This window comes from Erythrolamprus reginae, chromosome 3, assembly GCF_031021105.1.
Source record: "Erythrolamprus reginae isolate rEryReg1 chromosome 3, rEryReg1.hap1, whole genome shotgun sequence".
Lineage (NCBI taxonomy): Eukaryota > Metazoa > Chordata > Lepidosauria > Squamata > Dipsadidae > Erythrolamprus > Erythrolamprus reginae.
In genome coordinates, this window is record NC_091952.1 from 191,002,247 (window position 1) to 191,029,994 (window position 27,748).

The window sequence follows — 27,748 nt, forward strand, 5'->3', positions numbered from 1 at the left end:
CATAATCTCCCTCTTTCTGCTTGTTATACCTCTAGCTATGCAGCCAAGCATCCTACTTGCTTTCCCTACCGCCTGACTGCACTGTTCACCCATTTTGAGACTGTCAGAAATCACTACCCCTGACAGTCTCAAAATGGGTGAACAGTGCAGCAATGCTTTGGTATTTAAAACTGCATTATTAAAATAGATTGGTTTAGTTTAATCTAGAACTAAAATTAATGATAATGAAATAGCAGACTAGACTTTTCATATATGGACCTATCAAAAACCACCAGGCCATGCTGCCAAGACTTTTAATTCACCAGGTACATCTTGATAGGACCTGCACCCAAGGAGAGGAGCTAGTGAAAAGGACCTTGTATAATGGTTCTCAATAGAAAGACACAAGAAACTTCTGCCTAACCACAAGCTTATCCAAAAGTCTAAGGCATGAGTGCATACTTCTGACACTAAATCAGAAATCAAGATTGGCCAGAAACTATAAAGAAGGCTATGACAAAGCTAAGATGGGGGGCAGTTTGTTCAAGGCATAAAATAAGTAGCAATAGATTGAAATTGGAAAGAAAGGAAGATAAAGTACCTAATCTAAAGATTGGTCATTGGGATCTTCTACATCATTGTCTCAAAGGTGCTTTTCCAAAAGGCAATTGAACTAACTTGATTTTTCCCTTGAAAAAAAATTGCTTCTCATCCAAGAAGCTTCTTCAGAATTACAGAATCTTCTTGGATGAGAAGCAAAATGTTTTCAAGGGAAAAAATCAAGACAGTTCAGTTGCATTTCAGAAAAGAACCTTTGGGACAACCATGATCTGCATTATTGAGAATCTCCATGGAGATTCCATATCATTATTATTGTTATTACCAATATATTCTGCCCAATTCCCAGAACTTGTTAAAAACATTTGAGGGTGAAAAAGGAAACAACAGACACACACAAAAAAGAACAAAGATGGTAGAAATAACAAACTCAGATGGGATCAACAGGAGAAAAAAAGAAAAGAAAAGAAAGGGAACTTCTGTCATGCTTGCCATTCAGTTCTGAAAAACTCATTCCAGAGGGCAGGCAGTAGCTTACCAATTGCCCTCTTGTAGAGGAAGGACCATGAGAGACTATGTCAAAAGTCAGAAATCCATTGCAGTCTGTTAGTACCTGTTCTGCTGGGCTCTCTGATAGGAGCCTCCCAAAAATTCAAGGGTACAAATTTCAGACACACACACGTTTGAAAATTCAAAACAATGTTCTTTATCACAAAAGTCAAAATAAACTAAGCACTCTTTTTGTATTGCAAAGAGCACTCTTCCCAAAACAACCAGGTAGTCTGTACAATTTCCCTTAAGCAGTCATTAAGTACTTAGCCAGCAGCTGTGAAGAAACTTCACACCCTTTCTAATTCCAATGAAGTGAGACACACACACACACACGTTGCTCTGCTTTGGTTTCAAAGGCGTGAAAAAGCAACAAAGTCCAGCACACAAGATTCCTGATGAACTGCGAACAGATATTCTTCCACAATGGCCAAACCCACATGCTGCAATTTATAGCAGCAGTCCTAATTACTGGAGCCCCACCCAAACACAGGTGGCCTCCCTTATTTCCTGTAATATGTTCTTACTTGGTCTCTTCTATGCATAATTCTGTGCTTGCGTGGGTCCAAAATGTCATCATCTGAAGCAATAGAAGATAAGGAAGATTGATTGCCTTGGCTGTGTGCCAAGCCCTCCCACCTTCTTCGTCCGAGGAAACTAAACTCTGAACTGATTCTGCCAGCCCGGCCTGTGACATGTTGAAGTTTCCCTTGCATCTACCTCCCCATTCCCTGGGGCAGGAGCTGGGCCAGAGCCAACCACAACAGTACCTTTTCAGACTAACATTTTTAAATTAAAAGACATATCTAATATTGAACAACAGTTCACTTCTTCAGAACCAAAGGAATGTCTACAGGCTAAAATAGAAATTAATTTAGAATGGGTATAGGAAGGTATGGAAGACAGAATAAAAGGTGGTTATGCAGGTGTAGGTTACATCATGTTAATGCATGTTGCATCAAGAACTGCAGTGGCACTGTGGTTAGAGTGCAGTACTGCAGGGTACTTCTGCTGATCACCAGCTGCCAGCAGTTTGGCAGATAGAATCTCACCAGGCTCAAGGTTGACTCAGCCTTTCATCCTTCTGAGGTAGGTAAAATGATTGCTGGGGGCTTACAATGCTTAGTCTCTGTAAACCGCTTAGAGAGGGCTGTAATGCACTGTGAAGCAGTATAAGTCTGAATGCTATTGCTATCAGCAATCTCACACTCAATTTTGATGACAAAAATGCTTTTTAAAAATCATAGCTCTAGCCACTCAATTGCATCTGCTGAAGCGAACTGCAGCTTATCAAAGTTTATACCTTTTCATAAAAGTTGTTAGACCAAAATGATGGTATCATTTTTGGCTGCCAGACACTAATATGTTTTCCCTACTACCATGCTTAGGGAAATGAAATTCAGTTGAAAGTAGGCCTTGGATTTTCTCCTGTTAGAAAGGTAACTGCAAAAAAGCTCATCAGATTATTGATAATTCTGCATACTTGAGGCAAGTCAACAGAAAGATTTTGAAAAATTGCATCCTTTTTTTCACAGTTTGATGGTACTCATCCCAAATTAATGTAAATGGCCAATATATGGTGTGTCATAAGACACGCCAGGGATTTTTGTGTCTGTGTTTTTCTTCTGATTATGATTATTTTGATGCAGAAGACTCAGAACTACTATTTTTCAGTGATGTTACTGCAACAAAGAAGCCAAATTTTGAAAGCTGCATGTATTCCTATTGTTTCAGTATGTAGTAATGACCCAGTAATCCTGACGTTTCTGTCCTCGAATGTGTATTTACAGGGCTACAGCATAAGTTTGTAACAGGCAACTTCTGACGAGATTTCTTCTTCATTACCTGGATATTTTTTGCAAATATCCTGAGATGGCATATTAGACCAGCAAGAAATGATCTTAAAATACACTTTAGCTAGAATTGTGGGAAAATATTCACACTTCCAGCAGAACTGTCAAAAAAACTATTTTAGTCACATTTATTTAAAAGAAAAAGTGGTTGACAGTTGCTTGACAGTTTCTTGTTCTACATTTGTACACATAAGATATTGGCACTTTGCTATCTGCAGAACTTTCTGAACATTAATGAACTGACCTAAATTTCTATTTGTTAAGCAGAAAGGTAGTTTCAAGACCTTAAATGTATTAATATATTTGGGGGGGAAAGCAGAAAGGTTTTTACAGTACAGTGATCCCTCGATTTTCGCGGTCTCGATTTTCGCGAAACGCTATACCACAGTTTTTCAAAAAATAATAATTTAAAAATACTCCACGGTTTTTTTTCTATTCCACGGTTTTTCCCACCCGATGACGTCATACGTCATCACCAAGAGTCACTTCTCTGTCTCTTTCTCTTTCTTTCCTGTCATTCTCTGCTTCAATCATTTTCTCATTTCTCTTTTTTTCTCCCCTTTTTTCTATCATTTCTCTCTCTCTTCCTTCCACTCTTCTCTCTCTCTCTTTCTTCCTCTCTCTCACTCTCTTCCTTCCTTTCTCATCTCTTTCTTTCTTTCCTTCTCTCTCTTTCTCTATCTCTCCCCCTCTTGCTCTCTCTCTTTTTCTCACTTTCCCTCTCTCGTGCACCCACCAGCCTCCGGAGAATGCCTGTCCCGCCTCTCTTGCAGCAGAGGAGAAAGAGAGGTGGAGCGGGCGGGCAAAAGGACGAGCGTCGAGCGGCGGGCGGGCGAGTGGCGAGCGGGCGAACGGACGAGCGGCGGGCGGGCGAACGGACGAGTGGTGAGCGGCGGGCAGGCGAACGGACAAGCGGCGAGCGGCCGGCGGGCGAACTGATGAGCGGCGAGCGGCCGGCGGGCGGGCGAATAGACGAGCGGCGAGATGTTTATTTTATTTATTTAGATAGATATTTATCTAATATTAGTTGCACTTTCGTCGCTCCCTGCCTCCACCATCTGCGCATGCACGGCCATGGAAAAAGGGCGCGCATGCGCAGATGGTGTTTTTACTTCCGCACCACTATACCGTGGAAAATCTATTATCGCAAGAGGTCTTGGAACGTAACCCCCGCGATAATCGAGGGATCACTGTACTTGAGGACTTTTTTCATCCCTGGTGCAGGTTCAGAATTAACCAGCACACCAGCTCATACTTTTCATTTCAAATCACAAATCACAGTTTCTAATTAGCATCAAATTACCCTCGGCTAATTCAGTAAAACATCAGGAGGAGGTCTCTGCATGAGTAGATCTCTAGAACAATGCCCTTAGGCTATTTAAAGTTGAACCACATGATGCCTCAGTGCGGGAGTGAACTTTCATTATATTCCATATATCCACTCAGATTTCTTTCTTGGGATATTATTATTTCAATGATGAATTATGAACTGCGGAGTTGGACTCATTATCTCTTTGCCTGCAAACTCAGAGTGAGTCAGCTGTGGGACCTTTCTGGCTAGGACTGAGTCAAAAGAGGGTGGGGTGATGGAACACAGGTGGTTTTATACCTGTGACTCAGTCCTGATTGGTTAAAGGGCAGTGTCTTCCATTCTTGGAGGCTAGCTTCACCCACTACGGAGAATATCTGTGAGTTTGGATTTCTGTTTTGGACTCTAATTAGCAGCTGACACTGAACAGACTTATTTCTTGCTTTGTTGCTGGATTTCTAAATCCAAACCTCCCTGCTCCGAAAATATTAGAATTGCATGCTTAAATCTTGGCCTATTTCCTGGTGGGTTAGTCACTGGTGCAGAACAGTATTTATTTATTTTATTTATTTATTTATTGGATTTGTATGCCGCCCCTCTCCGTAGACTCGGGGCGGCTAACAACAATAATAAAAACAGCATGTAAATTCAATACTACAACAACTAAAAAACCCTTATTTTAAAACCAATTATAACTACAAGCAAAAATACCATGCATAAATTGTAAAGGCCTAGGGGGGAAGAGAATCTCAGTTCCGCCATGCCTGATGGCAGAGGTGGGTTTTAACGAGCTTACGAAAGGCAAGGAGGGTGGGGGCAATTCTAATCTCCGGGGGGAGTTGGTTCCAGAGGGCTGGGGCCACCACAGAGAAGGCTCTTCCCCTGGGCCCTGCCAAATGACATTGTTTAGTTGACGGGACCCGGAGAAGGCCCACTCTGTGGGACCTAACTGGTTGCTGGGATTTGTGCAGCGGAAGGCGGTCCCTGAGATAATCTTCTCCGGTGCCATGGAGGGCTTTATAGGTCATAACCAACACTTTGAATTGTGACTGGAAACTGATCGGCAACCAATGCAGACTGCGGAGTGTTGATATATTAACCCCCCCTATCACAAATTGGTGTCCAAGAAATGTCAAAATGCAATTTCTCTCTCCCTCTCCCCCACTCCCTCATCTCCAAAAACAGAACATAAGAAATTATACTTCTCGATGAAATATATATCTTTTTAATATATTTTGTATCTCAACTAAATTCTGCCTATTTTATAACTCTTGGTTATAGTGGCATGGGATTAAATTTCTTCCAAAGTGTTATTTTTAAAACTTGTGACTTGGAATAAAAAGGTCCAAATTCCCTTATTAACTCTGCAAATCAGATAGCAAGACTTTATAAGACTACCAATGTCCATGTGGCTTTGCCTTAAATATGTCTGGTACTGAAACTGATAACCTGAGCTATGACTAATTGAATCTGAAAATCTGAAGTTATATTTCTGTACTAAACCCTATTGTACAAAATTTATCAACTAATTGTTTTATATTACCATTTTTTGTAATTACTTGTTTGGATGTTATTTTATTTTATTTAATGAGCTGTAGATGTAATAACTATCATTAATGTGAAAAATGAAAGCTGTTAATTAACATATCCAGTAGTCAGCATATTTGCAATTATTTCTCTATCCATGTGGAATATCTGTTAGAGAACAGATGGATGTATAAAGAAAACCTGTGTGTATCAAATTATATGAAGGTGACTAAGTTTATACTTCATCACAGAATTTCTGCAGGCCAATCCAAGGGAATACATGTCTCTCTATGCTAGATTCTTCCAAATCAGATTGACATCAGTACAATTTAATTATTTAAACATTATGCCGATTCTTTCATCTGATTGCATATTATGAACTACACAGTCCCAAAAGGTACTATTCCAAGTACCTTTATTTCTAGCCAATATACAGCAATGGATGCACTCTTATATGCTTTTCAAGTCAACAGCATCTTGGAAAGGAATGATATAGATAACTTTGGAACTGTTTATCGGTGATAATTCTCTGAAAACAGAATGGAATGTGACCAGATTTGAAGCACTCTGTTTCTTAGTACCCACAAAAAAAGAAAAAGAATAGGGCAGAAGAATATACACATTTATTCATAAATATCAACTCAAGTCACATATATACAAACTTCCTGATTAGTCCCTTCAAAATAAACACACTCAGATTTGTCATCTTACTTACACTGAATAAAATAGAGGCTCCTCTTAGAGACCTTCCTGATAGTGGATTTCATCCCTAAAAGATCTTGCCAAGAGATAGACTCCATAGAAAACTAAAAACACTTTCATTTAGATTGGCAATCATAACATTGTTCTGCAGGTCACACTGTGTTTTCTCCTTCTCCATCTGTTATATGCATATGAATTGGGGGAAGTGTGTGTGATGTTTCTGTAAATCCCCATTGTTTGGACTTAAATAATGTTTCCCGTTTTCATGCTTTGATATCAGATTTTTCCCTCTGTCCATCAAAACCATCTTCTTCACTCTGTACTTAGGGTTAGGGGAAAAAAAGCTGTGCTCTGTGTGCTTTCCCTATATAAGCCATATTGGAAAGAAGTATGTACAGTATTTGCATTGGAACCAGGGTGGGTTCTAACTTACCTCGCCACTGGTTTGCTTCCTCCTACACCACATAGCTGCACAGAAGCAAAAACCAGCAAAAATTAGCAAAATAAGCAAAATAAATAAATAAATAAATAAATAAATAAATAAACAAACAAACAAACAAACAAACAAACAAACAAACAAAGAAAGAAAGAAAGAAAGAAAGAAAGAAAGAAAGAAAGAAAGAAAGAAAGAAAGAAATGGTGGTGGCCATGGACTGGCACAGACAGAACCAGATCTGTGACATTACCACTGGTTTACTACCGGCTCTCTAGAACCGGTCTAAACCATGAGGAACCCATTTCTGGTTGGAACTGTTCCCAAGATAGCTAAGGTCACTTAGGAATGTTTCTCTTTTGTGTCACTTGGAATTATTGGAATACATAGGATTTGTCCTTATGTTGCAAGAGTTTTCTTAATTATCATTACCCATTAAAGGAAAAAAGTTGGAAGCATATTTATATATAGGGTAGAGACAGGAAAAGGAATCGTACCACAGTAAAAGTATAGGGAAAATACATTTGACAATAAGAATCATATGTACATTTTTACCAAGAACAGTTGTGGAACACTCCGATCATTGCATGATTCACCTTGTGCCTGCTACAAGCAACAGGTAAAGACTTAAAATGACAATCTTCAATAAATCACTAGAGATGTGCTATATTCCTTCTTGCTTCAAACACTTTACTATCACCCTAGTGCTGAAGAAGTCCATCATCAAGGAACTGAACTACAAACCAATTGCCCTAACATTTGTAGTTATGAAAATCCTAGTGCTGTCTATTTTAAAACCATCACAGATCCACTGTTAGACCCCCTGCAATTTGCATACCAAGTAAACAGATCAACAGATGATGCTGTTAATATGGCTCTGCACTACATCATCATCATCATCATTATTATTATTACAGTGGAACCCCGACTTACGAAATTAATTGGTTCCGGAAGGAGGCTTGCACGTCGAAAAGCTCGTATGTTGAAACATTGTTTCCCATAGGAAACAATGTAAAAGCGATTAATGCGTGCAAGCCCGAGGGCTGAGGGGAAAAGACGTCGGCTAAAGCGGGGAAGTTCGCCAGGAGTCAGCAAAGAAGCAGCGCGTGTGTTTTAAAACATCGGAGCCGGCATGGGGAGGCTTTCAATCAGCCCCTGAGCCCCCAACCCGGACTCGGGGGTTGATTGAAAGCCTCCCCATGCCGGCTCCGATGTTTTAAAACACACACGCGGCTTTTCCGCTGACTCCTAAAGCGGGGAAGTTCGCCAGGAGTCAGCAAAGAAGCCGCACGTGTGTTTTAAAACATCGGAGCCGGCATGGGGAGGCTTTCAATCAACCCCTGAGTCCGGGTTGGGGGCTCGGGGGCTGATTGAAAGCCTCCCCATGCCGGCTCCGATGTTTTAAAACACACGCGCGGCTTTTCCGCTGACTCCTAAAGCGGGGAAGTTCGCCAGGAGTCAGCAAAGAAGCCGCGCGTGTGTTTTAAAACATCGGAGCCGGCATGGGGAGGCTTTCAATCAACCCCCGAGTCCGGGTTGGGGGCTCGGGGGCTGATTGAAAGCCTCCCCATGCCGGCTCCGATGTTTTAAAACACACGCGCGGCTTCTTTGCTGACTCCTGGCGAACTTCCCCGCTTTAGGAGTCAGCGGAAAAGCTGCGCGTGTGTTTTAAAACATCGGAGCCGGCATGGGGAGGCTTTGAATCAACCCCCGAGTCCGGGTTGGGGGCTCGGGGGCTGATTGAAAGCCTCCCCATGCCGGCTCTGATGTTTTAAAACACACGCGCGGCTTCTTTGCTGACTCCTGGCGAACTTCCCCGCTTTAGGAGTCAGCGGAAAAGCCGCGTGTGTGTTTTAAAACATCGGAGCCGGCATGGGGAGGCTTTCAATCAACCCCCGAGTCCGGGTTGGGGGCTCAGGGGCTGATTGAAAGCCTCCCCATGTTGGCTCCGATGTTTTAAAACACATGCGCGGCTTCTTTGCTGACTCCTGGCGAACTTCCCCGCTTTAGGAGTCAGCTGAAAAGCTGCGCGTGTGTTTTAAAACATCAGAGCCGGCATGGGGAGGCTTTCAATCAGCCCCTGAGCCCCCAACCCGGACTCGGGGGTTGATTGAAAGCCTCCCCATGCCGGCTCCGATGTTTTAAAACACACGCGCGGCTTCTTTGCTGACTCCTGGCAAACTTCCCCGCTTTAGGAGTCAGCGGAAAAGCCGTGCATGTGTTCTAAAAGATCGGAGCCAGCCTGGGGAAGCTTTCCATGCTGGCTCCGATCTTTCAAAACCGGCGCGTGGCTTCTTTGCTGCTCCTAAAGCGGGGACGCCCCCCCCCCACCCCCAAGCAGAAGCCAAGGACCCCCCCCACCCCCAAGCAGAAGCCAAGCGAATGCTTACCAAGTGGGATACTACGAGCAGAGAGGAGCCGGGCGCTTCCTTGCTTTCCTTCCTTCGCCGAAATAGTCAGGGAGGCGTGGCTCGTATCCCGGATGTGAGCTCGGGAGGCGAACGGAAATGACGCTCCCTCCTAAGCTCTTATCTCGAGTTGCTCGCAAGTAGAGCTGCTCGTATGTTGAGGTTCCACTGTATTATTATTATTATTATTATTATTATTATTATTATTATTATTATTATTATTATGTCAATACAACACAGCAAACGAGATCACTATGCTGGATTTCGTATTTCATCACCAGTTGGGCATTTCCCAAGCACCTAGGACTGCGTGATGTAGCGGCGAATTATGTTTGCCGATCCCAGTAAAGCAGCCTTTTGCAATTGACAGATTGAGATTTTGTCAATTCCGATGGTTTTCAAATGTCCGCTGAGATCCTTTGGCACTGCGCCCAGCGTGCCAAGTACCACTGGGACCACTTTCACTGGCTTATGCCAGAGACGTTGCAGCTCAATTTTTAGATCTTCGTTTTTCACTAATTTCTCTAGCTTCTTCTCCTCAATTTTGCTGTCCCCTGGGATTGCAATGTCAATGATCCATACTTTCTTTTTCTCCACAATCAGGATGTCTGGTGTGTTATGCTTCAGAATTCGGTCAGTCGGAAGTCGGAAGTCCCACAGTAGTTTTGCTTGTTCATTTTCGACCACTTTTTTGGGCTTATGATCCCACCAGTTCTTTGCCACTGGTAAATGGTAGTTCTGGCACAAGTTCCAGTGGATCATCTGTGCCACACCATCATGTCTATTCTTGTAGTCAGTCTGTGCGATCTTTTTGCAGCAGCTGAGTATGTGATCAATTGTTTCATCTGTTTCTTTACAGAGTCTGCACTTTGGATCATCTGTTGATTTTTCAATTCTGGCTTTGACAGCATTTGTTATAATGGCCTGTTCTTGTGCCACCAGTATTAGTCCTTCTGTCTCCTTTTTGAGTGTTCCACTTGTAAGCCATGACCAGGTCTTTTCTTTATCCACTTTGCCTTCAATCTTCTCCAAGAACGGGCTATGCAATGCTTTGTTCCGCCAACTGTCCATACGACATTGAGCTACAGTTTTTCTATACTGGTCCTTGGTTTGCTTCACCTTGAGATGCTTCCTATTGTTGACGTCCATCAACACTGACTCTTTGCTCTCCTTCACATAGTCAGCTAATGCATGCTTCTCTTCTTCCACTGTCTGCTTCACTTGCAAAAGTCCTCTGCCGCCTATTTTCCTTGGTAAATACAGCCTGTCAACATCACTGCAAGGGTGTGGTGCATGATGGATCGTCATTAATTTTCTGGTTTTCCTGTCCAGGTTGTCCAGCTATTATTATTATTATTATTATTAATAATAATAATAATAATAATAATAATAATAATAATAATAATAATAATAATATGCCCCCCTCCTTGGCAGGTTAGAGACAGAAATTGGGAGGTGCTAGCAACTGTGTGTTCTCCGTTGGGCATCTTTGGGGATGATTTGCAGACTCTCTCCAAGGGCTCATGGTGGCTTTTAAACTGGCCTGAGCAATTGGGGAGAAGTTGCCTCTGGGTCTTGCCCATTTCAATTGCCTTTCAGGGATTGGATGGTGAGACCTCCCACATGCGTTGCATGGCTGGGATCCAGGTGAGGGCATGGTCCCCTTCACCTGGATCAGCATAGAGCTACGCCCCGAGTTGCCCAGGAACTTTTTGTTATGTCATTTACGCCCCAAATGTTTCTTAGTTGAGCTCTGCGGGTCCCATTTTAGCTTGAATTAAAATGCATTTATTTAATTAATAAAAATGACCCAGTTTAAATCCAGCTCTGTGTCCGCGTTGTTACTCTGCTTCCACTGCAAATGATTCTTAATGAACTTATCTTTTATTTTATGTACACTTAGAACATATGCACCAAGGCAAATTTCTTGTGTGCCCAATTACACTTGGCCAATAAAAATTCTATTCTATTCTATTCTATATGCTAACTATAGCTTTGGTTTGAGGGTAATTTAGAATAAAATTACAAGAGCAGGGAATAGCATATTTCCATAATGATATAAATCTCCAGCCCTCAAAATCTCAATTCCAGAACTCTTACTCAGTAACCTCTCCATCTGCAATAAATAATGATATTTATTCCACCTCAGTCAGTCCACCCACCACAAAACTAACAAAAAACAACTTCAGATAGATTGATAAATCAATGCCTGAATGCAATCATTTTCTAATTATGTTCTGAAAAACACATTAGCATATGTAACTCTGTCTTCTTGATTTTTGGATCTTCTCATCATTGGTATATTATTTATCCCAGCAGTGGTGATTTAACTAATGTGCCTCTTGACCAATCAATAGATTCTGAACACTTTTTCGCTTATTTTTCTTTTTCCTGTAGTTGAACCTCTAGACTAGAAGTCCAAGATCTCTGTTATTCAGTTATTATTATTATTATTATTATTATTATTATTATTATTATTATTATTATTATTATTATTATTATGTCAGTGCAACACAGCAAACGAGATCACTATGCTGGATTTCGTATTTTATCACCAGTCGGGTCCTTCCCAAGCACCTAGGACTGCGTGATGTAGCGGCGAATTATATTTGCCGATCCCAGTAAAGCGGCCTTTTGCAATTGACAAATGGAGATTTTGTCAATTCTGATGGTTTTCAAATGTCCGCTGAGATCCTTTGGTACTGCGCCCAGCATGCCAAGTACCACTGGGACCACATTCACTGGCTTATGCCAGAGTCGTTGCAGCTCGATTTTTAGATCTTCGTATTTCACTAATTTCTGTAGCTGCTTCTCCTCAATTCTGCTGTCTCCTGGGATTGCGATGTCGATGATCCATGCTTTCTTTTTCTCCACAATCAGGATGTCTGGTGTGTTATGCTTCAGAATTCGGTCAGTCTGAGCTGGATTATTATTATTATTATTATTATTATTATTATTATTATTATTATTATTATTATTATTATTAATTAGATTTGTATGCCGCCCCTCTCCATAGACTCGGGGCTGCTTACAGCAATGATAAAAATAATATATAATGACAAATCTATTAGTTAGAATCTAAAATAACAATAATACATTTAAAAAGTTTAAAAAACAAGAAACCCCAATATATATATACAGTGATACCTTGTCTTACAAACTTAATTGGTTCCGGGACGAGGTTCTTAAGGTGAAAAGTTTGTAAGATGAAACAAGGTTTCCAATAGGAATCAATGGAAAAGCGATTAATGCGTGCAAGCCCAAAATTCACCCATTTTGCCAGCCGAAACGCCTGTTTTTGCACTGCTGGGATTTCCCTGAGGCTCCCCTCCATGGGAAACCCCACCTCCGGACTTCCATTGCCAGCGAAGTGCCCATTTTTGCACTGCTGGGATTGTCCTGCAGCATCACAAAAACACGGAAGTCCGTAGGTGGGGTTTCCCATGGAGGGGAGCCTCGGGGAAATCACAGCAGCGCAAAAATGGGTGCTTCGGTGGCAACGGAAGTCCGGAGGCGGGGCATCCCAGCGGTGGCGGTGGGTTTGTAAGGTGAAAATAGTTTGTAAGAAGAGGCAAAAAAATCTTAAACCCCAGTTTGTATCTCGAAAAGTTTGTATGACGAGGCGTTTGTAAGACGAGGTTTCACTGTATATATATATAAAAACATACATAGTCATATCATACACAAAGAGATTAAGATTACATTGTAGCTTGCATCAGGAGAATGTTGTTCTTCTGCTTTTTAACCTTTTCTAGTTCATTTTTTTAATCAATTCATTTTTTCCCATTTAGGTGTTCATAATTGCTAATGGAAAATTCTAGGATTATGAAATTTGAGATTGAAAATAAACAAGTTTCTTTTACAAGGTTTATACTGTGATTGATTTTTTTCTTCATAAATTCACCAAGAATCTTATTAGGAATGTCCTTTCTGGTTATACAGATGGAGTGAAAGAGAAAGGAATGTCAAGGTAATGTTTCATAAATTGCATTTGTATGCATCATTTTGAGCACAATAACATATTTCCAGCCTCCAATGAATATGCAATTTATTTCATGGTATCATTTTCAATTCTTATAAGTCAAACATTATAACTATCTGCTTCTGAATGTGAAAAGAAGTAGACAATCTGTCCCTCAGGGTTATCAGTTATATTATGTGCATTCAGACAATTTGGGAAGTTATTTTTCCAAAATAGTAAGACAACTGACCTACCATTGTCACTCGTTATTACTTCAGAAAAACAATATTGCTTTGGTGAAAATTGCAAACTCTATCATTTTAATCTTAAGCAGATCTTTTTTGGAACATGATGATTATATGGAGCAAAAATAAAATGTAGTTCTTTATTAATTCTTAGTTGTATATTACAGGAAAACTGTGTATGCAAGTATGTTACTTAAGCAAAACAGCAGGTTTTACTGTGTAACTTTCTCCTAATAGATGGTGCTTACTTGCATTTGTACTCTCAGACTTGTTCTGCCTGTCTAACATTTCATTGTGTAGAATTATTGTTGCCAAGGAGGATTTTTAAGTTTTTCTTTTTCTTTTTAATGGTGGCAAAGTATCATCTAGAGGGCAGTAAAACAAATAAGATGAGAAAGGAGGAGGAAATTCAGTCTCAAAATACTAATTTTGCTTATGAAATGTTTTCAGTTCAAACTGAAATGACTAAAACGGAAGAAAGATGTAGATGATATGATTCTGAATTTGTTGCTGCTGCTACTAAAAATGTGATTTCTTGCGAAGCACAGAGACATATATAATGAGGCACCACTTAAAGGCTCCCCCCCCCCTTTTTTTAAAAAGAGGTGAATAGATACCTTCGACCACTGAAGCATTTCTGCAGAGATGAATAAAAGTTTCTTGTCCAAGAATTCAAAAGGATGTGATTAAGTGAATTTATGGAATGCATCTGTTTCACTCTCATCGAAAAGGTGGGCTGAGGAATATGTTAACTATTATATTATCTACAAAAGATATATGATGATAAAGACAGACAGACAGACAGACAGACAGACGGATGGATGGATGGATGTAGGCAGAGGGAGAGAGGGAGGGAGATGGCTAAACCTGCTTCATTTTGCAATCTACATGAAAGACCTAGGACAGAACAAAACTACAGCGATATCTCTACCTATTGTTGTGGTTCCGTCTGAGGCCCCTCAGGGAACGGCTGATCTTCTGTCGGTTTCCAGCTCAGAGGGAGAGGATGAGGAACAGGAGGTGCAGGCAGACGAGGAGGAGGAATCCCAGGCTGAAGAAGAGGGAGGACAGCCAGAGTCCCCCCAGAGGGAGCTCTCCCCAGCAAGCAGCCTGGATTCCTTAGAGGAAAATGCACAAGCCATAATTGATCTGTGACAGAGAAGAGCTACACAGCGAAGGGACCAATTGGCTAGGTACTTTCAGCATTAAAGAGGCAACAGCTGGGTTTGGGTGTGGTGCTCTTTGGAAAGGCTAAAAGGCAGACCCACCCTTCCTGGCTTGTGGAGTTTTATCTTTGAGAGTCTTGGGACCTGGCTGTGAACTTTGGCGTCCTGGAATCCTGGTTTGTGCCTTTGACTACTGAAACCTTGGGGTGGGTGTGCCAACAAGAAGCTTGCTGTATTGTCTGGACATCAGGACTCTGCTGTAAAGTATTATAGCCTGTCTGTTGGGAAGAACAGGTTTTCCTCTGTGTTTATTTTTTCCAGCTATAAAGTACTTTTGCTTTTACCAGAGTGTCTGGCTGTTTTTTCCAGTTGGTGTTGAGGTCTGGGGGAACCCAGACAGAACACCTATGAACGTAATTTGTTCTGTGACCAGGTTCTTAAGTAGAAAAGTTTGTAAGAAGAATCAATTTTTCCCATAGGAATCAATGTAAAAGCAAATATTGCGTGTGATTGGGGAAACCACAGGGAGGGTGGAGGCCCTGTTTCCTCCCAGTATTTCCTAGAGAGGCCCCATGGAGGCTTCTCTCTGCCTTTTCCGGTTACAGTTTTGAAGGCTCGGGTTTGTAAGTGGAAAATGGTTCTTGAGAAGAGGCAAAAAAATCTTGAACACCCAGTTCTTATCTAGAAAAGTTGGTAAGTAGAGGCGTTCTTAGATAGAGGTACCACTGTACTCTCCACCCAACTGGAGTCTATGTTATCTATGGTATATCCAGTTACAGTATATACCCATTATAGACAAGTTATCTACATGAACTGAAATTCTATCACTTCTTTAAATTATTATTTCACTTTTTCTGGCAGTAAAATGATGGAGATATTGTGCACCTTTTTAAATTACATAAACTGGAAAGTTTCTTTCTCTCTTTCTTTTTGTCTCTTGTTTTTAAGTGAGATTTTTTTAGAGTCATTCCAGCCATTTCCATTTGTGAAGAGCACTCTAACTGCCTCTTCTCTCTTATCTTGAAACACTCAGTGCTTGCTTTCCATTCTCTCTTCTTATCCTATCAAACCAGCCACAAATAAGTTCTCAAGACTGTCTTTTCCCAACAGTATTTAAAAAAAACTATGAGTGATTGCTGCTTTGATTAACTGTTTTGCGAGCTGAGTTTTAAAATTCAAAGGGAAAATTTTGATTCCAAATGATAATGGCATCAATATGTGCTGTACAAGATTGATGTACAGTACACATTGTACAGTACATCAGTAAAGAATTTAGAAAAGTCCAGAATATGTAATATTTATTCTTATTGGCTACAGGAACAACAGACATGAATTCAAGTTATTTTTCTGCAAAATAGGTTATTCCTTCCTTAAATATAATTTTATTTCAGCTGTGGGTGTTCTTAGATCTAGTTAGTTACATTCAAGCCTAACCTTCAGTTTTCAACTACACATGTACAAATACACACACATACCAGAGATGGGTTCCATTTATCTTCGCTACCAGTTCGAATCACGATGTTTCACATGCACTTTCTCCGCTCACATGTGCGTGCATCCCCTCATACAAATTCACTTCTCAGAAGGTGGTTTCATCCCAAAACACAGCTGAGGAGCTGCTCAGTTGTGCTTCGGGTGAACAAATAAAGGTCAGTATGGGGAGAAGCCATCCAAACACCAAAAAAATTGCTGAAGATTCTGAAAAAAATATGGTGGCACGCACAGATCTGTGATGCCATCTTCACAGCATCAACGGGTTGCTAATGGTTTGGGTTTTTGAGAAATCCCCTCCACACATATTCTGCAGGTTGGGATAAAGCAAAAAGTTACTTCATTTTTCAAACAGTTTATTCTAGGATTCCCTCTTTAGCTGTGGCTCACGACATGTGTCTGGAAATAGGAGCCCAGCACAATATGTCTTATGCCATTCCGGGCACTGAATTATTCTTTCCAGTTCATCAAAGGGGCTGGATGAGATTTTTGCCCCAAAGAGGCTGTCATGAACCCATGACAATTTGTAGATGAGTTAGAATCAAATCTTAAAAGTGTGATTAAAATTACAACTGCAGGTGGTTTGTCTTTAATTGCAACTGTAAAATATGAAATCTCTTCCATTTTACTTTAAAAAAATTTAATCAGTGTTTATTTTGCTTGCTTTTAAAAAGTAATCTGAAACTGAAGTTAACAGCAATTACATCCTTTTATGAGATGACGATTCATGACAAATCATACACATTTTTTTTTTTTAAAGAGCTTCCAATATTTTTATTTTCTGGCAGAATTGGTATAGTTGCTTTTTTTGGCAGAAAAAAAAAAGTCCCGCTGAGTTTCAAATTATTAGATAAAAGGATTTTATGTTATTCCATAATATCAGTGTTTTTGCTAGTGGAAAAGTCTGCTAGCGATCTGCCCAAAAGGTAACTGTGAAAAGTAGCTTTATTTTGAAATAATAACAGGAAAAATGTTTTCATTGGCATATCATGATGCTTTTACTAGGATTAATAAAGGGATTTCAAGACTTCAGTTATAGAATTCTTTGGCTAATGAACCCATCCTCAAAGGAGGTTAAATTTGTGAGACCTGATTTCATATTATATATGGGCAGGTTTGCAACTAGCAATTAGTACTGTCAAGTAGTAATAGTAGTAGCAGTTGTTGTTGCTGCTGCTGCTACTGATGCTGCTGCTGCTGTTGTTGTTGTTATGTATTAAATTTATAAGCCAAACATCTCCCAACAACTCTATGCAGTTGTCACATGCTCAATAGTTACAGATTCTTTCTTTCTTTCTTTCTTTCTTTCTCTCTCTCTCTCTCTCTCTGTCTCTCCCTCCCTCCCTTCCTCCCTCCCTCCCTCCATTTCTTTTAATACTGCTTTTTTCAACTGTGAGTGTTCTTAGTTTTGGTTTCTGTCTTACTGTATTAAATTATTTCAATTGTACATTGTAGAAATCTAGAATGAAACAGTATTTTGCATCTTTGTTTAATTCACATAGGAAGGCACAATGTGTTTAATTCACATTAGTATGCACAATGATGGAGAAACTTGACATTACCTACAATGGAGGAATGGAGAATGAAGTTGATGGCTCAGATGGCAAAAATGACAGCTTTATTAGATAAAAGACACAGATTAATTTTTCTGCTGATTTGGGGTCTCTTTTTAAATTTGGAACTATGGATATGGAAATATATGGATTTGATGATTAGACAATATTAGATAATAGAAATTGATAGTTATGTTGTAAAATTAGAGTAAGAGCTACTGTAAATTTATACTTAGGGTATATCTTTTATAAAATAAAATTGGAAATCATTTTGTTCTCTTTCTTTCTTTCTTTCTTTCTTTCTTTCTTTCTTTCTTTCTTTCTTCACTTTTGGCTTTGTTTTCTCTTCCTTCTTTCTTTTGTTCTATTTCTAGTTTTTGTTGGTCTTTACCTTTTTATATTAAAAAATCAAATATTTATCTCAAAACACTAAGAGTTTTTTAAAAAAAAATATTTTCTTTGTTTCATCCACTGGAATTTTAATGAAGTAGACTGTGGAAATTATTCAATATGGCATTATGCTTCTTATATCCTATTCATATATGATTAGCTCATAATATATACCACTTATTTCCAAAATATATGAATAAATATTTAATGACTTGCAGAAAACACTACATTTTCTACTGCTTGATTTTAAAAATTACTGTTAAAGATTTAGATGCCTTCTAGTGTGTAACACAATAAACTTCATGCATATGTAAAGCAGTTTCTGCGTGTTCACAGAAGCAAAAAACAAGATGGTGGTGCCTATGGCATCCCTGAGAAAGCTGGTTCAGGAGCGTGGCCAGCCAGCCATTGCCGCCAGTTCTGAGACCAGGGGAAAATTCCCGCTACCGGTTCTAAAGAACAAGTCCGAACCAGCAGGAATCCACTTCTGACTCTGTGTATCATTATCACAAAGTCCCAAGCATTCTTCATTACAGTAGTTTGGTGTGAATATCAAACCTTATGAAGAAAAGCACCATTGCTGAATATCATATCATATATGGTTTTCCCACCTTAGGCTGAATAGCTAACAGGTGGGAAAACAGCTGGAACAACTACAGAACCTCTGATATCATTAGATCCGCCATGATAGATGTCATATTAGGAATCAAGCCAGCATTCAGTAGAAAAATGCTAACAGAGATATTCTTTTCAAAAATATTTAATGACCCTATATCCCTACCTTATATTTTTGAAATGGAATACAGTGGTACCTTGGTTTTCAAATGCTTCTCAGTTCAAACAAATCGGTATTCGACCAGGAAATTCAAGAAACTTTTGCCCTGAAATCCAAACATATATTTGGAACTCAAACACTCAAGAGAGCTGAAGACAGAAGCCGGCAAGCTACACAGAGAGAGAGAGAGAGCCAGGGACAGAAGCAGGCAATCAAGAGACCTTAAGACGGAAGACGGCAAACTACAGAGAGAGAGAGAGCGCCGGGGGTAGAAGCGGGCGATCAAGAGAACTGAAGCTGGAAGCCGGCAAACTGCACAGAGCGAGAGAGAGCCAGTGACAGAAGGGGGCAATCGAGAGAACTGAAGCCGGAAGCCGGCAAACTACACACAGAGAGAGAGAGAGACATGGGGACAGAAGCAGGCAAGCTAGAGGGAGAGACAACTGAGGAGGGGAATTTATCTTAAATTGTTTCAGTTCTCAACCAAATAGGTTCTTGACCACACTTCCAGAATGAATTGTGGTTGAGAACTGAGGTACCACTGTATATTCATTGAATATGATTTGGTTGGTTAAACAAGATAGGCTTTTCCCGAATCTCCTTTTCACATATCTTCCTTGTTTTTCTCTTGTTTTCTTTGATTTTCATCTTTTTATATAACATGTTTTCTTCTATTGAAGCCATTCACTTCATTGCCTGTTATGTCATTTTTAAGATAGATTTTGAAGTCTGTAAAGAAAAGGAAACTTTGACAATACACTGTGATTCTAAATTATATCACCAGCATCAAATTATCTTACAGCTTACATCAAATTAGGGTAAATACAGTTAGATCTCTCTTTAAGCCTCTTTTCAAAGTGCAAAATATGTCCTTAGGCTAAATGAGAAGCAACTTGATGTATTAAATCAGGTGATTTAGGAACAAACAATATAATTATAAGTTGCATTAAAAGATAGAATAGAAGATAGAATTTTTTATTGGCCAAGTGTGATTGGACACACAAGGAATTTGTCTTGGTGCATATGCTCTCAGCGTACATAAAAGAAAAAGATACATTTGTCAAGAATCATGTGGTACAACACTTAATAATTGTCATAGGGGTCAAATAAGCAATGAAGAAACAAACAATATTAATAAAAATCTTAGTATACAAGCAACAAGTTACAGTCATACAGTCCTAACTGGGAGGAAAAGGATGATAGGAATGATGACTACTACAGGCCAGTTAGCTTGACATCAGTTATAGTTAAAATGATGGAGACTCTACTCCAAAAGAGGATCAATCAGTACCTAAAAAACAATAACTTATTGGATCCAAATCAGCATGGCTTTACTGAAGGCAAATCATGTCAGACTAATCTCATTGATTTCTTTGACTATGTCACAAAGGTGTTGGATCAAGGTGGTGCCGTGGATATTGCCTATCTGGACTTCAGCAAAGCCTTTGATACGGTTCCACATAAAGAGCTGATAGATGAATTAGTGAAGATTGGACTTAATCCCTGGATAGTTCAGTGGATTTCAAGCTGACTGAAGCATAGACATCAGAGAGTTATTGTTAATGGCGAGTATTCTGAGCAGAGACAGGTTACAAGCGGTGTGCCACAAGGGTCTGTTCTGGGTCCTATTCTTTTTAATATGTTTGTGAGTGACATAGGGGAAGGTTTGGTAGGGAAGGTTTGCCTATTTGCCAATGACTCTAAAGTGTGCAATAGGGTTGATATTCCTGGAGGGGTCTGTAATATGGTAAATGATTTAGCTTTACTAGATAAATGGTCAAAGCAATGGAAACTGCAGTTTAATGTTTCCAAATGTAAAATAATGCACTTGGGGAAAAGGAATCCTCAATCTGAGTATTGTATTGGCAGTTCTGTGTTAGCAAAAACTTCAGAAGAAAAGGATTTAGGGGTAGTGATTTCTGACAGTCTCAAAATGGGTGAGCAGTGTGGTCGGGCAGTAGGAAAAGCAAGTAGGATGCTTGGCTGCATAGCTAGAGGTATAACAAGCAGGAAGAGGGAGATTGTGATCCACTTATATAGAGTGCTGGTGAGACCACATTTGGAATACTGTGTTCAGTTCTGGAGACCTCACCTACAAAAAGATATTGACAAAATTGAACGGGTCCAAAGATGGGCTACAAGAATGGTGGAAGGTCTTAAGCATAAAACGTATGAGGAAAGACTTAATGAACTCAATCTGTATAGTCTGTAGGACAGAAGGAAAAGGGGGGACATGATCGAAACATTTAAATATGTTAAAGGGTTGAATAAGGTTCAGGAGGGAAGTGTTTTTAATAGGAAAGTGAACACAAGGACAGGGGGACACAATCTGAAGTTAGTTGGGGGAAAGATCAAAAGCAACATGAGGAAATATTATTTCACTGAAAGAGTAGTAGATCCTTGGAACAAACTTCCAGCAGACGTGGTTGGTAAATCCACACTAACTGAATTTAAACATGCCTGGGATTAACATATATCCATCCTAAAATAAAACACAGGAAATAGTATAAGGGCAGACTAGATGGACCATGAGGTCTTTTTCTGCCGTCAGTCTTCTATGTTTCTATGAGAAAAACTAGTAGAAATAGAAGTGCAGATTTAGTAAAAAGTCTGACAGTGTTGAGGGTATTACAGTGATCCCCCGGTTATTGCGTCCCCGACCATTGCGAACAGGGTAATTTGCGATTTTTCAACCTGGAAGTCAAAACACCATCTGCGCATGCGTGCCCTTTTTTTCTATGGGCACGCATGCGTAGATGGCGCCCGGCAGATCAGCTGCTGGGCGGCTTCCCTGGGTCTTCCCCCTCTTGCTGGCGGGAGGGCGAGCAGCGGGCATCAGCAAGGAGTTTCCCCACCGCCCACACAAACTCCTCGCTGCCGCCCGCCCTTCGCCCGCCCACACCGTTCATTCTCGCCGCTTTCGAGCTGAGTCCTGAAGCGAATTCGCTTCAGGACTCAGCTCGAAAGCGGCGAGAGCGAGCGCGGACAAGCTGTTCGCTGGCGCTAGCTCTCGCCGCTTTCGAGCTGAGTCCTGAAGCGAATTCGCTTCAGGACTCAGCTCGAAAGCAGCGAGAGCGAGCGCGGACAAGCCGTTCGCTGGCGCTAGCTCTCGCCGCTTTCGCGCTGAGTCCTGAAGCGAATTCGCTTCAGGACTCAGCTCGAAAGCAGCGAGAGTGAGCGCGGACAAGCCGTTCGCTGGCGCTAGCTCTCACCGCTTTCGAGCTGAGTCCTGAAGCGAATTCGCTTCAGGACTCAGCTCGAAAGCGGCGAGAGCGAGCGCCAGCGAACGGCTTGTCCGCCGCCTGCCTGCCCGCTAGCGAGGAGCTGAAGATTGGGGGCGGCGCGGCTGTTTTAAAACGTCGCCACCGGCATGGCGGGCTTGCCAGCACCCCCCAGACCCCAACCCGGGTTTGGGGGGCTGCTAGGAAGCCCCCCATGCCGGCGGCGACGTTTTAAAACAGCCGCACTGCCCCCAATCTTCGGCTCCTCGCTAGCACTGCGGAAGTTAAAAACACCATCTGCACATGCGCAGATGGTGTTTTTACTTCCGCAGCGCTACTTCGCGAAAACCCGCTCGTTGCGGGGGGTCCTGGAACGGAACCCTCGCAACGAGCGGGGGATCACTGTATTTGTTTAGTAGAGTGAAAAACTGTTCTTGTGTCTAGTTGTCTTGGTGTGCAGTGCTCTGTAGCGACATTTTGAGGGTAGGAGTTGAAACAATTTGTGCAACTACCCCACCCAGTTCCCCTAATACTATTCTACTGTGGCAGGCCAAAGTCTCTAATTCCACATGATGGCTTTGGCCTGACACATGTAAGACATTATGGGATTATGTATCCCATCTTCAGTCACAAGCCAGTCTCCAGTTATGGGAGTTTATTCATTTTTCCATATCCCTGCATATAAAATGTTGTTGCCATTGCATTATATTTTCCTTCAATCTGCTTATCCATGATACCTAAAGGAAAAGTTTAAATTTTACACCCATTTTAAAATTTTCCACCCATTTCCACCCATTTTTAATATTACCTGAATCAAATCTCATCCCTGTGCTTATCATCTTAATTAAATATGATAAAATATACATTCACAATTATTACTAATCCAATAGTTATTTGGTATTCCCTTATACATCTTTGACAATTTCTCAGGAGTAAATAGAAATGATACATTATTTTATAAACGTTTTATTTCCAATTATAAATTTCAATCCATTAATCATGTAGTTCCCATTGATCAAGCTTAACATTATATCCATTTTTGCCCATTTAATTATGCACTATTTAACACAGTTATGTTCCCAGTATATTTCCAACAATTTATATAACTTAGTAATGAGGTATTCATTGTTAGTACATACAGTAGATCACTTTCGAAATCTATTTTTTATCTTAAAAAACCAACATTCAGTTTAAATCATTCTGCCAATTGTGCATAGACAAATCACTGACAACTATATCCTTTTTTCTTGTTTTTTTTTTTTTTTTGTTTTAAAAGACAAATGCTGATTTACTGGAAACTGATTTTGCCTAAAATGGTTTCTTCTTATTCCATATTATCCAATTTTCTTTAAAATTGCTGCAACCTATTTAAATTCATCTAAGCCTTCTTTAATTATCTTAATGCAAAGAGTTTCTTTAAACATTTTAAAATATCTTGTTAGTCTTCATATTCTTCAGATTGCTGATATCAGTACATAATTTATTCATCTTCTTTCTAATCAAATTTTCTATTTTGGTGATGTTTGCTGATTTTTTTGCTCATTGTTTTCATCTCTTTCATCATCCTTCTTATCTGTCTCAGAAGTTAATAAATTTGCACTTCAAAATGTCATTTGTTTGAGTATCTTCATTTTCATGTATCTTGTTCTAAATATTATTCATATTCTCAGCTAATGTTTATTTCTTGCAACTTGGTAGCTATAAATCTTTGTTGCTTCATTAATGGCTATTCGCCTATTTCTGTGTCTGAGTTTAAAATAATGAACATTCCTTAGTTTGCTCATTTATTGATTCCGTTGTTTTAATCTTGGATGCTCCTTTCAAGAACTTTTGAGTTGGTTGGTTGCCTAGCAGCTGAGCCAGGTATATAAGGTAAAAAGGAGCTGTGATGTTCTTTCAATATACCAGGGTGATTGGACACAAAAATATGTAACCCTCCCCTGGTACAGAGCTGAAGGGATTGGATACTGTAGCCTAGAGGTTAATTCTCTGCCTTACAAGGCAAAGGTTGCAGGTTCAAGTCCCAATGACGGTATGGCTAGCTGATGAGGCCAAAATAAGGCCGAAAGATCTACCCAAGTCTCCCTTAATTTTCAAATTTAGCCAAAACATGTGACACATACAGAATATAGTTTGTCGGCTATTAATATATTAACTGCCTTGGAAATGGCCCTGGGTTGGGCCGAGAGGCAAAAAAAAGAGCTGTGATGTTCCTTCAATATACCAGGGTGATTCAACACGAAAATATGTAATCCTTCCCTGTTAATTCTCTGCCTTATATACACATATGTAAATTTATATACAACATATACACATACATACAGGATCTTATTTTTGGAGAAAACACAGTGCATGCCACTTTACAGTACTTTATAGCCCTCTCTAAGAGGTTTACAGAGTCAGCATATTGTCCTCAACAATTTGGGTCCACATTTTACCCACTTCAGAAGGATGGAAGGGTGAATCAACCTTGAGCTTGGTGAGATTTGAATTGCCAAATTGCAGGCAGCTGGCAGGCAGCAGTAGTAGTTGCACTCTAACCACTGTGCCACCCTGAGCATTTTAACAGTTAATTGGGCCGTAAGTTTATTTTTTTGTCTGCAGATACCATTATGTACCAGCAGATGCTGATAATTTTTGAAGTAAGGCATGGATAGAAAATTATTGCCAATGTGAAAGACACTGAGATTTAAATTGCAGTAAACTCTGAAAAGTCACAGAATCAAAGGGTTTTCATCCTTGAAATAAAGTGCTCTACCAGCAGTTTAAACACTTGTATATTTCATTTGATCAAATTAGGCTTTTTGACTCACTGTTTATTGAGGAGGGGAGTGGATAAAGAACAACCAGCAAGCTACAAACGAAGATGAAGAATGGTACTCTGGAATGTAATATTATTCTTGGTATTGACTTTTGCAGCTATTCAAGAATCTATTTATTCATTGTTTTCCCCCTCTGATCAGGGTATATATCCATTTAAATTGCCTTGTCTTGTTCTCATGCTGGCTTGTCCATAAGCTGGCTTTTAAAAAATGCTATAGGTACTGAGACACTTTGGCAACAGTTTGCAAGACACCCTACCCAGTTTGCAGCTACCAATTGTTCCCACTGAAAATTTTCCCTGCTGCTATATTCTCCCACCTTTTTGTTTTGATAGCTTGACTTCCTGTTTGAGTGTATGTACTCAGATAAAACATCAAAATAGACATATAGAGGGGTACAAGCCCAAAAATCTATGTGCTGTTTGACAGTAGGAAATGAATTGCTTTTGAATTGATTAAAAAATGTAAAAACCTGTAGCTATTAAACTCTGGACTTTTTAAAGTAACAATAGGAAACAAGTGGGGGATATTAACTCCTTAAAAAAGGGAAGACAAACTAATATAATATTTCTTCTAGTCTGAACCCAAATTTTAGCATTAAACTGATTGCTTGTAAAAGATTATATAAAAACATTACAGTGCATGATAAGCATTTGTCCACAAAATGATCTATCTTTAATAGTCAATAAACTGCTAAAGGATAGCCTGTCATTTTTTGAAATGCTCTAAAGCAGTGTTTCTCCATCTACACAATTCAACTATATGTGGCCTTCAACTACCAGCATGATGATTATGGGAATTGAAATTCACACACCTTGGAGATTCAAAGTTTAAGAAATACTGGTATAACTCAAACAACAGGAGCACTTGGGAAAACAGAAAACCTAAACCAGAGAAATTAATCTTAAACTTGATTTGCAGGTGAGTGGAGGATTAATAGAAGACAATGTTGTCTCCTCCTCCTCCTCCTCTTTTTCTTCTTCTTCTTCTTCTTCTTCTTCTTCTTCTTCTTCTTCTTCTTCTTCTTCTTCTTCTTCTTCTTCTTCTTCTTCTTCTTTTCTTCAATGCCCATTCTAGCAACAGTGTGATATGCAATTTGTATTTCTTTGCTAATGAAAGGAATGCTTGTGGAACTACTTCTGAATAAAGAAGTATTTAATACTTAATCAAATATAGAATAGAATAGAATGGAACAGAATAGAATAGAATAGAATAGAATTTTTTTTCATTGGCCAAGTAGGATTGGACACACAATGAATTTGTCTTGGTGCATATACTCTCAGTGTACATAAAATAAAAGATATGCTCATCAGGAATCATAACATTAGATCAATTAGATCTTGCCCCCCTGACCAATATAGGCGATGCCTGGTGTGACTAGATTGTCTGATTGAGTAATATATAGCGTATATATTATATATGCCCTGGGTTTTCGGAGAAAGGCGGCATACAAATCTAATAAATGATGATGATGATGATGATGATGATGATGATGATGATGATGATAATAATAATAATAATAATAATAATAATAATAATAATAATAATATGCAAATAAGCAATCAAATCATATTAGGAACAAGTCAATATAAACCATAAGGATACAAGCAACAAAGTTGCAATCATACAGTCAGTGGGAGAGATAGGTGATGGGAATATGAGAAGTCACCCAAATGGTGTTCAAGTTAATTTTTGATGGCTTTGTTATTAATCTGTTTCATTAACATTTTTATTATTTATTTTTATGAATTGCAAAGCAACAACTACATTTGAAGTCACAGATAAACTTTTCCTAGATTTGTGGTGGAGCTGGCTTCATAAAATTTCGGCCGATTTAGGTCACCGTGAATTCCATTATAGGATACCACACTATTTTGTTTTAAGATGATGACATACTTCTTTGGCATCTTTCTTTGAACATAATCAAAATTGTCTTATCTTAATGCTTTTAATGAGCTAAAGCCTGAATTTTAGATTTCTGTCATGTATAATATAATAACTGAGGCCTTTTACCAGAACATGTGAGTTTAATCAGAACATGCCAACAGGGCAGGTAGAGGCTTAAGAAATTACACAAGAGAACACAGACTTATATACAGGACGCCTTCTGAGGCAACTACCAATCACATACAAAGGAGGGTTCCCGCTTTAACAGTAACTATGCTTATGCGGCCAATCAGGACCCTGGAGAGGGATACGCGAGCTCGAATCTGACAGCCGGCTTATTGCTATGCAGACACAGCACTCCTGCCCCTTCGGCTGACACAGACATAATCTTTTAAATACCCAGGTCTGCGACAGATTCTCTCGGAGCGCCGGGGCTCTGTGGGAAGTTCTGACCTCTCGATCTCGGCCGGATGGATCGGATTGGGAGCCTGGCCCACTTCTTCTTCCCTGTGAAACGCTGAGGGAAAGTTTCCTGAAGTTCCTGCAGCTGTGGGTGGGTCCTGAAGACACACCCCCTGGAACTCATTGGCTTCCCGATCTTCCTGCCGATCCTCCCTATTAAGTCTAATCTGATCCAGGTGTCTTTTCCAAATTCGTCCGTCTCTTAGTTCTACCTCGAACGAACGAGGCCCCAGTTCCCTGCAAACTATACCTTTCTCCCAATTCTTATGTCCTGAAAAGGCACGGGCAAATACCGCGTCTCCTACAGACACCTCACGTCTGGCAGCTTCTGGCCACTGTACTGTTCCCGCATACCCTGGGTGCAACCTGTCAAGTATGATTCGCAATTTGCGACCCATTAAAAGCTCTGCTGGCGTCTTCCCCGTGGTTACACATGGGGTGGTATGTTGAGCCATGA